General features: G+C 35.4%; 1 pseudogene; it reads right to left on the bottom strand.

Annotated features, from left to right (window-relative positions):
• Window positions 1-4472: 4472 nt before the first annotated feature.
• Window positions 4473-8506, bottom strand: LOC113342167 (annotated as a pseudogene).
• Window positions 8507-17139: the final 8633 nt, after the last annotated feature.

Here is a 17139-nt window from a genome sequence, read left to right as displayed (position 1 = left end):
ACTCTGACTAATGATTCTGTTATAATTTCTTCTGATGAGGAAACCAAAAATCCTTGCTCGACTTTTACAGATTGTGATAACAAGACTTATTTGATCACGTCTAAAACAGATCATGAAGATGGTAGTCTTCCTAACTACATCAAGTCAGAAGAGAATGAAAAACCATCTTCTACAACTACTGATGATCGAACGGAATCTTGTCCAAAGGAAACTTTGAACCGGTTCCGTTAAAAAGATCTTAAGGAATATAACTTTCAGTCACTTGACAGGAAACTTATACTTCTTCAAAATACTATTGTAAAAGTGTTAAAAGAAGTTTCTTGTCTTAAAAAACTGATCATTCCTCAGTAGAAAGATATAATACACCCCAACCCAATACAATCAAATCAAAAGAATCAGATAAAAGATTTCCACCTCACTCATGTCGAAACAATATCTGTTTACATGAAGGAAGTTCATTACTGAATGATTCCAGAAGAAACGGAAGGAAATAATTTCTGCCAAAAGAAATAATGAGGGAAAATTTCCAATAATTGTTTCAGATGATCAAGTTGATGTGCATAATAAGGAAATCCTTAGAATGAGAAAATCTTATGAAAATCTCATTAACATAATTAAGAGAGATTTATCTATCTCTGAAAATTCTCGCACCAGTTCATTTTCTCCTCATGATCCAAATCTCATTGTGATTAAGAAAGGTCAACTTTCTGGGAGAAAATATGTTGGACAAAAATTTCCAAAGAGAAACATGAACCATGTTTCCGATACTCGTTGTAAGCTAGATAAGGCTTACTCTGATACAACCTAGTTGTATGGAGGTTGTGCACCCTCATCCAAGTCCGTGCTCATAACTGATGAGGAAGCACATAAATCGAGAGCAAATGTTTTTGTGTTTGTATAAGAAAAATCTGTAACAATTATTGGATAATCTGCGAATCCATGTTGTCTAAAAAATTGTAGTTCGTATTTATCCTGATCTTTTATAGTTAGGTTTCATTTGAAATTTTCGAATTTTAATAAACCTTCTAGCATGACAATTTCTGACACAGGAAATAAAACATATTCTTAATATATTTTCGGAAATTCCTTGATATTTCGGTCCGAAAGTTGTCTCTTCTTAAGAGACTTTCTCTTGCTTGTATTGAGAAACCTTGATTAATTCCTATTTAAATTCGTGAGCATGCCTCCAATAACTCGCAGTATTACAAAGGTAAATAACGAGGAAGCTCAAAGAGTTAAGGATTGTCAAGGAATCAATACAGAAAGGAAGAAGAAGATCATATCAAAAATCATGTCTGATTATGAATCTGACAGTTCTACCGGATCCCAAGATGAGTCATGTCTGTTGGCTTACAACCTTCAAGATCCAAAAGAAACCAAGTGGATACCTTCAGATAGTATGATAAACTATATCCACGGTTTTGAATAACTAAGAACCAATCTCATAATAACGGTTCGAAATCAAGATTGGTTGAAGGATAGCATTGAAGAAACAAAAGTTGATCTTGCAGACATGAAGGAACAAGTTCAAAAGCTTGAAAAACAAAAAGTGGTTGCTGAAAAGTCTCTCGAGACATGCTTCAAGAGTTTGAACACCGAAGAAACCTCAGTGAACAATCATAGCACCACTAGGGATTAAGTTATAAACTGTAATAATTAATGCAGAAAATAGACATCAGTGTATTGATTTATTTCGATTTCTTTGTATAAGATCTATTTTGAATAAAACTATCATTATTATGAATAAATATATTATTTTATAATTTTTTTGTGTGATAGTTACCGATCACATAGTCTGTGAATGAATGTTTATGTTTTTTCTAAGTGATGTTTGGTTATGAGATGTCTGATTTCGATTTTTGTTAACCTTAATATTCAATCTCATATGACGTAACCCTTATGATTCGGGTGGCTTTTTGTTTTAGCGGGATTAAGTTCTAGCCCATGTTGGTAGGCTTTGTTAGAGCACTGCTCGGTCGAACTTACAAGCGTTGGTATCTCAAGCTTGTCTGTCAAGTTTAGTTGATCAAAACTATATACTTGATTTCTAGTCTACTTATAGCTATGTCTCGGATTAGGATAGAATGTGTAGTTGAGATTTTGACTTCATGGCATTCACCAATTGAAGACGAAGATCTACTGAGGATCGTGGAGGAACTTCATCAGCAAAAGGTATGTGGAGACTAAAACTTATCTATCACTCAGAAGTCTATTCTATCCTATCTTCTAATGAGACTAAGTCATATAGCTATATATACTTTCACATTATACACATTTAATATTTCGAGCCGAGTTTATCTCGCTTATTTATTTTTTGAAATATGTGTTGGAAGCTTTTTGCTTTAGCCATGTTCATCATATTCTTGACGAGTTTAGTTGGAAACAATCTATCTGTTGGAAACTAAATACTATGTCAAAAGATGATCATGTGAAAATTACCTTGAACAATCTAATATTATTTGTGTGACATAGTCATTTGATGTTAGCTTGGGAAGTTTCGTATTGATCATTCGATCACTTGAAAATTACTTGAAGCTAATGGTTTGTATGAGACAATCATTGTCGTCTTTCAAGGATGTTTTAATGATTGAAATGAGAGTTTAGAACTTACCCATGTCTGGATACAACACGGTATGCATACCTAGTACGCGAACTGTAATGTGATGATTCAGGTTCGGAACTCTTGTTTGCGTACCTAGTATGCAAATGGATTTACCTGAGAAGGTTCGTAACTCTTGTTTTCCTACCTAGTATGCAAACGGGTTTACCTGAGTTGGGTCTGGAACGGTTTTTCGGGAATCGGGTTTGCGAACGGCTTGACTAGGCCAAAGTCGGGAGCTGCTGTTCGCGTACTTGGTTGACGAACATAGTGATGAAGTTCAAAAATCGGTTATGTATGATTCTCATACTCATGAACTAAAACATTTATGATTGAAGGAATGTAGTCTTTGCAAACCGTTGCTTAATGTTCATGAAATGATTCTTGTATAAGTACTTTGTACGATTATGAATCAAACCGATTTCAATTCAATTTGTTCATATATATTTCTATGAGATAGTGAAAATTTGAACAACTCTATTTGAAACACAATTATATTCATTTGATTATGTTTCATGATTGATTTGATCTTCATATTTGATCTAGAAGTGTTAGATTAATACGGCTAAGACAAAAAAAGTGTTCATATTGAAAAGTGGGGGTCTAACAACCTCACCCAATAATTTGCTTAGCAATCTGTATGGACTAACTCCAATATACTTTCAAGAGAATCAACTAGACAGTCAGACTCAATCTTAAGAGTATATCAAGGAGTTATATCTCAATTTCTCAATTCAATTCTTACTCAAGCAAATAGAAATCTGCGAGTCTAATTGAATACAATAGAAATTAACATGAATGGTAGCAAAGACCAATGTTCAAGTATCAATCAATTTCAATCAACAACCAAAGGTTGGATTTACCAATTGATCGATTCAACGCACAACCTGTGATATTTCAATTATATGACAAAATATAATGCAGAAAAGAAATAACACACACACCAGAAGTTTTGTTAACGAGGAAATCGCAAATGCATAAAAACCCCGGGACCTAGTTCAGATTGAACACGCACTGTATTAAGCCGCTACAGACACTAGCCTACTACAAACTAACTTCGGTCTGGACTGTAGTTGAACCCCAATCAATCTCACACTGATCCAAGGTACAGTTGCGCTCCTTACGTCTCTAATCCCAGCAGGATACTACCACTACAAGAAAACTGGACTTTAGCGACTACCTAGATTAAGTTGGTACAGGGCTGTTTTTAGTGGATGGAGCTTTACAACAACCAACATGGCAACAGATACCCTATGTGGTTGAATACTTATTTGCTAAAGACCTGTACCAACCATTAAGTTGGAATAAACATCATCCAACTACAACGAAGCGACTCAAGTCTTAGTCGGCATAACCTTCCAATAACAGCAGACTATCGTTGGTAGAGACAGAAAGAACTCGTTGCTGAAGATTGAACCTACAAAAATATTGGCTGCTGGAGACTTATACATTGTTGGTAGAGATGGCCATTATATAATTGTGTTAGTCGATACAGTATTTTACCCTCTGAAACAAGGTTGCTTCCTAAGTTTGGCATTGTGGGCGAAGAATTTTAGTCGCTAAATGTTCGGATGGTTAAGAGTTTTATCCACCCGACATTAGTTGGTTAATGGGTTTACCCATGATATACATAGTTGTGTAACATTTGGTTAAGGGCTTTGGACATTGAAAATCGGCTGCTCAAGGATTTCGGCCACCGAACAGTTAGTCGGTGAAGTTCTGTAGGCACCTAATGTGTAGTTGGTGAAGATACGTGGCCATCAATTTTTTATAAATATAGTTGCCCGAGCATTTCACCCGCCACCAGCTGCGCTGCTTGAGGTGTTGATGAAGTACATACAAAAGGATAATAAAACAAAAATCCCAAAACAAATTTAGAAAATTTCCTTTTAATCATTATTTTCAATCATTTAATTACTACAATCAGAACATACACGAACAATACTAAATTACAAAGAAAATTTAATCATTAAGTTTTACACAACAAACAAACGTTGAGCAAGTTAACCTTGCACTGGCACCTGCACCTTATGGATGTTTTGGATAGACTGGCCACTTCAGAACTGGCCACTCAAATGGGCAAATAATTGATCTGCGGCCGCACCAATTTGACACTTTTAGCTTTTGAACCATATAGCCTAACCCCACCTTGCTGCATCCAAACATATAACAACCAAGTTATTTCACCTATCTTCCATTCTGTCTGTGTATAGAGGTTCTATGTGTAATGAGATTCAATAAACCATAATATAAAATATAAACAAAAGCCACTAATCAAAATCCCTTTAGGATCCTTAAACTCCAACAAATTTCAAGGAACTTATATAAGGCATTTTATCAAATAGTTGTTGAGCATTGTACGAAAATGTATGTTTCTCAAAATAGGTCAGATAAATTATAACCTAGATAATCATGAATCATGATTTTAATATGGATAAGCTAATACCAGATCCGGTTCCTCACTCCAAAAATGATAAATTTGGGTCCTGCATATAAACAAACGAGTAGTAACATATATGAGCAGAACTCTTTTGCCTGATATCTTATAATGTACTATGTACATAATTTGATTCATTACTTAGATTAACCATATATGATTATTAGAGATTTAAACATCCTCCATCGTCACTCTCTGATTCAAGGCACCCAAGTGAACACACACAACTCAACAACATTTCCAGCAATATTTACCACCTATTTATCTCTCTGAGACATGTAAGAACAATATTTGATACGGCAAATCACAAAGACATTATGGTACAAACTATCATTCAACTAAGTTAAATATCAAGGTCCACTACAGGCCATTTCTCAAGAAGCCGATGGTCTCAACTGACAGAACTAGATAACCTGGGGCCGAAATGGGGTCAAGGTCTATCACAGACCTTCCCAAAGATGCCAATGGTCTCAACTGACAGATTTTTGGAAGGCACGGAACTGCATCATGTAGGTGGTCCAGTATATTCGGCAAGGTGATGACAAATGAAGTAGTTCAATTTATAACTTTACTGAATCTACAAAAAGTGAAGACTTACCAAGAGTAAGATTTTTCTTTAAGAAGAAATTGTTTTTCGTGAACCGATGCATATGGACAACAAGATATTGAGGCAGTCTGGTGACTCGAAACCGCATCCTGGCTATGGAAGGACTCACAACCTCTGTGATGGAATCACCATCAAATTTCTTCAGTATGTTAAATAATGGAACCTGAAATCCACAAAAAATTTAAATAACATTAGTAAAATGTGTGAAGCTGTTACCCCACTTAATCGTCCATTCACTGACAACATTGACATAGTTATTAAGTCACACACCTGTGGTAATATATAGTTCTCCATTACATTTTTGAAAAGAGGAGGTGGCACATCAAGTTCAAGCACTAAGAAAAGCCTTCTAGTAGTTTCCATCACCACATTGGCGTGTTCTTTCACAACCTCTAACTCCCCCTGTTGAGAAAAAACAGTTAAGACCGCACAAGCATCTTCCTTTTTCTTCATTAGTAGATGAATTTGAAACTAAACTCAAGAACGAGATCCAAACCTGAAAACACTTGGAAATGATGCTTGTGTTACTTGAGCTTCTGAGATCAGCATGCAGCGTTTCTAGCAGCCAGGACATGAACTCGACTGGATCAGACGGCTCCTTTTTGGAAACGTTCGTTGCTGGCTTTCATGACTGCCTGCAAAAACTCACGGGGATTCACCTGTAGATAAGTTTAGGAAGGTCAAAATCTTGCTTTTATCTGGTTTTTGATGTGGTACTATACTATATATATATAGGGGAATAAGAATCATGTGGGGTTGTTAACAAACAAACCTGGCCTTTGAAGTTCCGTGCAAGCCAGATCTTTCAAGTGAGTTCACCAAATCGTTGAACAAGTAGAGATTTGCAATTCTTACAGTTCTCAGGCTTAAGGAAGATGTTCCTCAAAAGAGTAACTCGCATTAACGACTGTATTATGACATTCACAAAATCAGTCCCCTTGAGGTTATCGAGTCCCATCTGAAATATAACCAATATCATGATCAGAAATTGGATACAGATAGGTCCAAACTGTCTAAGAAAGAGTTAACTAATTAGATAAATAAAAACGGCATAGAAACCATCCCAGGAAAATAGTCCGATCCATCAAGGGCCCTTGACCATTGCTTATTCTTGTCGAGCTGTACAGTTTGTTCCCTACGAAACCTGTGAAGCAGTAAATTAGCAATAAGAATATGTGTGAGCAGATAGAGAAAGCAACAACCACGCAAGAAATCAAAAGAAATAGTTCGAAAAAGGAAACTCAAAGAGATTTACCTTGGGTTCAAAACAAGTCGAATATCTCATATCCATCTGGAAGGCAATAAAATATTTCCGTTTGAAGATTGACATAAACATGGTGTTCTTCTTTATGGCTATGAGTATGTGCACGAGTATTAGGACCCCTGCCTTGGTAATACTTCCCACATACTAAACATGCATACACGTTCAAATTTGCATCAGAGGAGGAACATTTTTTCTCAAGATCGAAGTCCAGAACCTAGAAAACAGAAAACAAGTTATAATCAAACAAACAAGCGCCTATTCTCATTAACAACATGATGAAAAGTAACCATTACTGATAGTGTGAAAAGGCCCAAATCATCTCTTTAACAACTCACCTAGTTGTCTTCATCTGCACGGAATGTTATTCCCAGAATCTCTTTAAGCCAGTTTTGAAATCCTCTGCACAGAGGAACAATACACCTCAATTATAAGAAAATTGACTGAGAACTCGAGAACCAATTCTGATCAAAAGTCGGAAAACATAATGAAGCAACAGATGAAGGAAAATATACCCGATGTTCCATTAGGCTTCAGTGAATGGTCCGCTCCTGATGATTACATAAATACCAGTCTTTTGGATAAGACTGATGAATTTAACTCAATCATACTTCCCTTCAAAATTGAACTGCATTGCGGAGATAAATCCATATTAGTTATCAACCCAAGACACAAAGCATATGGATAAGATGAAAAACATCAAACAATAAATGCCAAAGTGAAGCACATATGTATTGCATTACCTGTCCTTGTACAGGTTCATGGATAAACAACAATAACTGCAAATAACAGCAGTTATCCTAGATAAACAACAATAACTGCAAATACCCATCAAAAATCTAAACCCTAATAGGTGATTAAAATTAAGAAAACCCTAAACAATTAAATCTTTTAACCAAAATAGAAACGAATTCAAGAAAGATAAAACCCAAACTTTTACTTGAATAAATCAATAAAAAAAAAGAGAAAATCAAGCATAACGCTTCAAACCATACATTTCAACTCAGATACATCATCATAGTTGAATATATAATTTAAAAAAAAAATTGAAGTTGTTCTTCAATAACCCATTATTCCAATACTAAAATTGAAAGCATAAAATTGAAATTGTTCTTCAATAACCCAAATAATTTTGAAACGAAAACCAATTTAACCCTTCAATAATCATTAGAGTTGAATCTCAGTTGACAGTTGACTAAACCCAACTGAGGGGGAAAAAAACCCTTCAGTAAAAAAAATAAAAATAAATCTCGAACAACCCACGGAGCTGATGTCAGTTAGATGTTCACAAATTTTCCCCTCTTCAGTGTCTTGTTTCAATCATCCAAACGAATAATCAGATTTCTTATAATGAAAACATTAATATCAGCGAAACGCAAAAGATCTAAAGAGAAGAGGGAAAGAAACTCATCTTGGATAAGAGAATCAAGAGGAAAACCAGAGAAAAGATTGATTTTCCAGCAGATCTGCGTGTCCGAAACCTGAAAAACGAAGAGAATGGATCCACTGGTGGTAGTGAGTTAGTGAAGGTGGCGGAATTTAGGGTTTTTTCATTTTCTAGAGGCGTACGATTTGAGGAGAGAGAGACGAGGAGGAAAGTGAAGAGGAAGTACATAACTTCAAGGATTTATCTAAAAGTTTTTGAACGCTGATAAGGCTAATTCATACGTGGAAATTTTGAACGGTAGATTTAATATGGGAAGTTCAAACGGATCAAGAAAAGTGTTCGAAAAACATTGTATCATTTTCGTGTTAATAGCGCGTTTACATACTAGAAGCAGAAATCAGAAGCAAAGATATTTTGCTTTACAAAAAATCGATTTTTTGTCTTTTAGAATTTTTTTTCTTCTAGAATTTTTTTTTTTCTGAAATTTTACACCCAAAGTAACTTCTTGCTTCAAAAAGTTACTTCTAGTAATTCGGATTACGGAAATCTTCGAACGACAAAGATTTGAAATTGGGACTATCTTTCTCTGATTCTCTCTCCAAGTTGTGATCACCGACCTAGAGATAACTCCATAATCACCGATTGAACGAAGGAAAAATTATCTATAGAAGAAGATCAAGAACAGATTGAGTTTGGAGATAAGACTAAAACCAATAATTAGATCAAAAAATTGTGTAGATATATATTTTGTGAGATAGATCATCCGATACGAAAAATATGCATCTTCATAGAGTTGTTGTAAAAGTTGAAATTTGCATTTCTTGATACTCACAAATTTATGTGGCATTTTTATGTCATGCTAATATTAATTGTGTGGTCTTGTTATATCAGTCAATTTGTGTCTTAAGCTATGTAATTGGACAATCATTGCATTTGAATTTGGACTAAGAACGAATTTTATAATTTTTTTCAAACGCGTTCGCTCGAGTATCATTTTGATTTTCTGTAAACGAACGTTTTATCCAAAGAAAAGAATTTCGACAACCATATCCGTGAACTTAGAAATTTTGTTTCACCAACCTAACTTATGTGGGGTTGTCGTAGCTACATAGTAGACAACATTGCACAAAAAATGAACCTTTGGGAAGTTAATTAATTCAACCTTAGTGATTGTCATATCATGGTTGCTGAAAGCTACTAAACGCACCAATGAACTGAGAGTTTGTATAAGTGTCTACCAACAGATTAACTTGGCGGCTACTCGCAGTGTGTTGAAGTGTTTACCTTTTGTTGTACTTTATAGTTGTCAAACTCTCGTCGCTGAAAGCTACTACCAACGCTAACAATTTGATGGTTGGTATAGCTGTTTACCAATATATTCTTTTGGTGGGCGAGACGAGTGACAAAAAATGTATACCTTCGAGGTTATATTTTGGTTACCCAATCATGGTGTCTAGAGGCCAATAACAACAAATATGACATTTCGGTTGTTAAACTATTGTTACTAAAAAAGTTCAACTACTGTCGTTGCTGGAAAACTGGCGGTTACAGGTTTCTGCCAACCGGAGCTATTTTTAGTTACAACAAATTGTTGCTGAAAAGTTCTACTTACTGCAGTTGGTAAGAAAATAGTCGCTAAAACCAATTTTTCGTATAGTGTACGCACTTGATTCCCTGAGCTGATCTCACCCACAACTAAGAGTTGCTACGACCCAAAGTCGAAGACTTTAATAAACAAATCTGTATCACACAGAAAAGTCTACAAGAATAGATAAATCTGTCTCCCACAGAAATACCTACAAGTTTTGTTCCATCTTTTGATAAATCAAGGTGAATAGGAACCAATTGATAACCCGAACTTATATTCCCGAAGAACATCCTAGAATTATCAATCACCTCACAATAATCTTAATCGACTAGGAAACAAGATATTGTAGAATCACAAACGATGAGACAAAGATGTTTGTGACTACTTTTCTATCTTGCCTATCGGAAAAATTAATCTCGAGCCAATTTTACAATTGTACTCAATACGATAGAAACAACAAGATCAGATCACGCAACTACAGAGAAAATAGTTGGGTAAGGCTTCACAATCCCAGTGAAGTCTTCAAGTCGTTAATCTACAGGGTCTCGATAGAAACCTAAGGTTAAAGGAGAATCGACTCTAACTTATAAACTAGTATCACACAGGAGGTGTGGGGATTAGGTTTCCAGGTTGCTAAAGTTCTCCTTTATATAGTCTTCAAATCAGGGTTTGCAATCAATGCTACCTTGGTAACAAAGCATTCAATATTCATTGTTAGATGAAAACCTGACTATATTCAAGCTATCTTAGCTTGTTATACACAAATGAAATGCACGTTCATTTAGGTTTGTGTAACTGTACCTAAACGTGTACACCTAGTTGGTTCAACAATAGTTAACAAAATGGTTAGCCATATTGTTAGAGCACTGCTCGGTCGAACTCGCATGCGTTGCTATCTCAAGCATGTTTGTCAATGTTAGTGATCAAAATTATAAGTCTTTATTTCTAGTCTACTTATAGCTAAGTCTCGGACTATGATAGAAAGTGTAGTTGAGCTCAAGACTCCATGGCGGTCATCATACGAAGACGAAGAACTACTCAAGGAACTGGTGGAACTTCATCGACTAAAAGGTATGTGGAGACTTTAACTTATCTATCACTCAAAAGTCTATCTACTCTATCTCCTATCTTGAGACAAAAGTCGTTTTGCTATATAGACTTTGATTATACACATTTGCTATTTCGAGCCGAGTTTATCTCGCTTATCTATTTATCGAAATATGTGTTAGTAAGCTTTCGCTTTGGCCAAGTTCATCGTTACTAGTGACGAAAGTCATATTAAGTTTCAATTACTTGAAAATTGCTTTGACGAAAAATAATGTGTGAACAACAACTATATAACGTCCTCTAAGAATGTTTCAATGATTGAAATGAGAGTTTAGATTATATAACCATGGTTGGATATAAGCATTTTGTGGTAACTCATACATGTATAAGTTCTTATTCCTTGAACCAAAGTATGTGTACTTTGCTGCTTAGGAAAACCGGAACTAGAGTCCGCGTACCCAGTCCGCGTACTGTCGGAGGTTCTCATCCCGATAATTTCTGCTGGAGTTTGTGAACTGAAAACAAACTTCTTCCGGGTACTTAAGTCCGCGTACTTAAGTTGGTTATTTTCTAAAAATGATTATTCATGAACTTAAACTTATATAAACTAAGGAATGCAAGTTTGCAAACCGTGGATATAAAGTTCATGAATCGATTCGAGTGAATCAAATCGTTTTTGCTTCGACTGTATCTTGTCTACTTCTATAAGATCTAAGCAATTGAACAACTCTCTAACTAGTTCATTTGAGTCATTTGAACTAGTTATGGTAAAGAAGAATATGGTTGATATAAAAGTGCTCTTATGGCTAACCATTTGGTTAACTACTGTTGAACCAACTAGATGTACATGTTTGGGTACGGTTATACAAACCTAGATAAACGTGCATTTCATTTGTATGTAACAAGCTAAGTTTCAATCTAACGGTTGAAAGATATTAGCTTGAATCTAATCAGGTTTTCATCTAACGGTGAATATTGAATGTTTTGTTACTAAGCTAACATTGATTCCAAAACCTGATTTGAAAGACTATATAAGGGAGAACTCTAGCAACTGGGAAACCTAATCCCCACACCTCTTGTGTGATACTAGTTGTATTAGCTAGAGTCGATTCTTCTTTAACCTTAGGTTTCTACCGAGACCCTGTAGGTTAACGACTTGAAGACTTCATTGGGATTGTGAAGCCAGACCGATACTACTTTTCTTGTAGTTGTGTAATCTGATCTTGTTGTTTCTATCGTACTTAGTACATCGTAAGATTGGCTTGACATTGATTTCTACGATAGGCAATATATAAAAGAAGTCACAAACATCTTCGTCTCATCGTTTGTGATTCCGCAATATCTTCTTTCGCTAGTCGATTAAGATTATTGTGAGGTGATTGATAATACTGAGCTGTTCTTCGGGAATATAAGTATGGTTTATCAATTGGTTCCTGTTCACCTTGATTTATCAAAATACGAAACAAAAATTCGTAGGTTTTTCTGTGGGAGACAGATTTATCTATTACCGTAGACTTTTCTGTGTGATACAGATTTGCTTATTAAACTCTTCGACTTTGTATCGTAGCAACTCTTAGTTGTGGGTGAGATCAGCTAAGGGAATCAAGTGCGTAGTATCCTACTGGGATCAAAGATGTAAGGAGCGCAACTGTACCTTGGATCAGTGTGAGATTGATTGGGGTTCAACTACAGTTCATACCGAAGTTAGTTTGTAGTAGGCTAGTGTCTGTAGCGGCTTAATACAGTGTGTGTTCAATCTGGACTAGGTCCGGGGGTTTTTCTGCATTTGCGGTTTCCTCATTAACAAAACTTCTGGTGTCTGTGTTATTTCTTTTCCGCATTATATTTTGTTATATAATTGAAAAATCACAGGTTATGCATTAAATCGATCAATTGTAAAATCCAACCTTTGGTTGTTGATTGAAATTGATTGATACTTGAACATTGGTCTTTGGTACCGTTCAAGTGATTTTTCTTGTATTCAATTAGACTCGCAGATTTCTATTTGCTTGAGTAAGTATTGAATCGAGAAAGAGAGATATAACTCTTTGATATACTTTTATTAAGATTGAGTCTGACTGTCTAGTTGATTCTGTTAAAAGTATATTGGAGTTAGTCCATACAGATTGCTAGTCGAAATTGGGTGTGGTTGTTAGACCCCCGCTTTTTCATATATGAACACTTTCATCTCAACCATATTCATCTTCACCATAACTAGTTCAAATGACTCAAAAGAACTAGTTAGAGAGTTGTTCAATTGCTTAGATCTTATTGAAGTATACAAGACATAATCGAAGAAAAATCGGTTTTGATTCACTCGAATCGATTCATGAGCATTATAGCCCCGATTTGCAAATTGCATTCCTTATTATATAAATGTTTTAGTTCATGAACAAACCAATTTTAGAAATTAACACACTTAAGTATGCGTACGGGTATGCGTACTTAAGTAACCGGATTTGAGTTCGTTTTGGTTTCCAAACTCAGCAGAAATTCACGGTCGTGAACTTCCGCCAGTATGCGTACGGGTACGCATACTTTCCCAGTCTCCATCAACCATTTAGTACATACACAAGTATGCATACATTTCGTTCCCGGTTTTGGACTTATACATTAATGTGAGAACACACTATATACTTATATCAAAAAATGGTTACATATTCTAAACTCTCCATTTCAATCATTGAAACATTCTTAGAGGATGTTATATAGCGGTTATTCACACAGTATTTTTCATCAAAGCGATTTTCAAAAGATTGAAAAAATCATCATGACTTTCAGCACTTGTAAAGATGAACTTGGCCAAAGCGAAAGCTTACAAAAACATATTTCGAGAAATGGATAAGCGAGATAAACTCGGCTCGAAATAGCAAATGTGTATAATCGAAGTCTATATAGCAATACGAGTTTTGTCTCAAGATAAGAGATAAAGTAGATAGACTTTTAAGTGATAGATAAGTTTCAAGTCTCCACATACCTTTTAGTCGATGAAGTTCCACCAGTTCCTTGAGTAGTTCTTCGTCTTTGTATGATGAACGTCGTGGAGTCTAGAGATCAACTACACTTCCTATCCTAGTCCGAGACTTAGCTATAAGTAGACTAGAAATCAAGACTTATATTTTTGGCAACTAAACTTGACAAACAAGCTTGAGATAGCAACGCTTGCAAGTTCGACCGAGCATTTCTCTAACAATCTCCCCCTTTGTCAATTTTAGTGACAAAACTATCAATACATATGGAATACAAAATAAATAAACTTTGCAGCTTCTCTTCCACATGCATGATCTTCTTGGTTCTTCAACTTTACTCGAAATCTTCGTCACTTCCAAGTACTCCAATGATTCTAAATATATTCAATGCAGCATCATCCTTGTTGAAGATCCGTAGCCATAATAATGAGAAAACAAAAGCTCTCAATCATTGTTACATAGTGTCATAGTATCATTACACAACATCAAAGTTCAATTGAATCGCAACTTCGACAACAATACTATGGTGATATGTATCACTCCCCCTTAGTCAATACTCCATCTCACATGGAAACCACCCCCCCTTACATAATGATCTGAAAACCATATGTATTTTGTAGTGTGAACTACACATTAATTATCCCCCTTTTTGTCAATAAAATTGCAAAGGTACGAATACTAGTGGGATCCTAATGAAATTTCCATAGAGACATTTCATGACCAAAAGAAAACACATATCAACTTTTTAGATGCAACCATATAGCCGAAACTAAATACATCCATCAAGGAGTTTATAAACATACAAGATAACCCCTACAATATTCCACAGCCACACTCCCCACAAAGATTTGGCATTTAAGCACAAGTTCAATTAAGAACTCTCCCCCATAATATGTCATTCCCGAAAGAACAACAAGAGCGACCTTACTTTCACAAGAAAAGAAGGATTTCTTTGGACAATAAATCTCATAAGAATATGAATTTGTATCAAAAAAACTCAATTAAATTAACCACAAGAGATCCCATGATTAATTCAATCGGAAATGCTCAACATAAGAAAACTTACGGAGCCATACAATATATACATAAAAATATGGATTAGGGAAGATCAATATTGCAGAATAAACAAAGATTCATTCTATCTTTTATCATTATTTGCACAATGACATACAATAGACTTTGAAAAAGCGGGGATACAACAACCACACCCAATAATTTGATTAGCAATCTGTATGGACAAACTCCAATATACTTTCTAGAGAATAAACTAGACAGTCAGACTCAATCTAGATAAAAGTATATCAAAGAGTTTATATCTCAATCTCTTGATTTGATATATACTCAAACAAGTAGAAATCTGCGAGTATTTATCAAATACTAGAGAGATAACTTGGATGGTACCAAAGACCAATATCCAAGTGTGAATCAATTTAAATCAACAACCAAGAGGTGGGATATTCTAATTGATTGAACAACGCACAACCTGTGATATTTCAATTATATAACAAAATATAATGCAGAAAAAAAATAACACAGACACCAGAATTTTGTTAACGAGGAAACCGTAAATGCAAAAAAAAACCGGGACCTAGTCCAGATTGAACACACACTGTATTAAGCCGCTACAAACACTAGCCTACTCCAAACTAACTTCGGTCTGGACTGTAGTTGAACCCCAATCAATCTCACACTGATCCAAGGTACAGTTATGCTCCTACGCCTCTGATCCCAGCAGGATGCTACGTACTTGATTCCCTTAGTTGATCTCACCCACAACTAAGAGTTGCTACGACCCAAAGTCGAAGACTTTAATAAACAAATTTGTATCACACATAAAAATCTACGGTAATAGATAAATCCGTCTCCCACGAATATACCTACGAGTTTTGTTCCGTCTTTTGATAAATCAAGGTGAACAGGAACCAATTGATAAACCAGACTTATATTCCCGAAGAATAGCCTAGTATTATCAATCACCTCACAATAATCTTAATCGGCGCAACGAAAAAAGATATTGTAAAATCACAAACGATGAGACGAAGTGTTTGTGATTACTTTTCTATCTTGCCTATCAGAGATATAAATCTCAATCCAATTATTACAATTGTACTCGTAACGATAGAAACAACAAGATCAGATCACACAACTACAAGAAAAGTAGTATCGGTCTGGCTTCACAATCCCAATGAAGTCTTTAAGTCGTTAACCTGGTTTAGAAGAAGAAACCAAAGGTTAAAGGAGAATCGACTCTAGCTTAGCACAACTAGTATCATACGTAAGGTGTGGGGATTAGGTTTCCCAATTGCTAAAGTTCTCCCTTATATAGTTTTTCAAATCAGGGTTTGCAATCAATGTTAGCTTGGTAACAAAGCATTCAATATTCACCGTTAGATGAAAACCTAATTAGATTCAAGCTAATATTTCTCAACCGTTGGATAGAAAACTTAGCTTGTTACACACAAATGAAATGTCCAATTTTGGGTTTATGTAACCGTTCCCAAACATTAGCATTTTTTGGTTCAACAATAGTTAACCAAATGGTTAGCCATATGATCATTTTCATATCCACCATATTCTTCTTCACCATAACTAGTCCAAATGACTCAAATGAACTAGTTAGAGAGTTGTTCAATTGCTCAGATCTTATGTAACTACACAAGACACAATCGAAGAAAAAACGGGTTGATTCACTCAAATCAGTTCATGAACTTTATAGCCACGGTTTGCAAAAGCATTCCTTACTTTATATGAACATGATTTCAAGAACAACCGATGTTAGATATAACCTACTCAAGTTCGCGGACTGGGTTTGCGGACTTAAGCTCACGGAAGGAGTTCACAAACTCTAGCAGAAATTCTCGGGTCGAGAACTTCCGCCAGTTCGCAGACTGAGTTCGCGGACATGGCTCACGTCACATTCCGTTTCTCTTGATCAACAAAGTTCGAAAACTTTGGTTCAAGGAATAAGGACTTATACATATATGTGTTTCCACGACAATGCTTATATCCGACCAATGGTTATGTAATCTAAACTCTCATTTCAATCATTGAAACATTCCCAGAGGACGTTATATAGTCATTATTCACAGACCATTTTTCGTTAGAGCAATTTCCAAATTGATTGAAACATAACATGACTTTCGTCACTAGGTAAAGATGAATTTGGCTAAAGCGAAAGCTTACCAACACATATTTCGAGAAATAGATAGGCGAGATAAACTCAGCTCGAAATAGCAAATGTGTA

The sequence above is a fragment of the Papaver somniferum genome, unplaced genomic scaffold (genome assembly GCF_003573695.1).
Source record: "Papaver somniferum cultivar HN1 unplaced genomic scaffold, ASM357369v1 unplaced-scaffold_35, whole genome shotgun sequence".
Classification (NCBI taxonomy): Eukaryota; Viridiplantae; Streptophyta; class Magnoliopsida; order Ranunculales; family Papaveraceae; genus Papaver; species Papaver somniferum.
The sequence above is the reverse complement of the archived record's forward strand: the minus strand, read 5'-3'. Positions and strand labels throughout refer to the sequence as shown.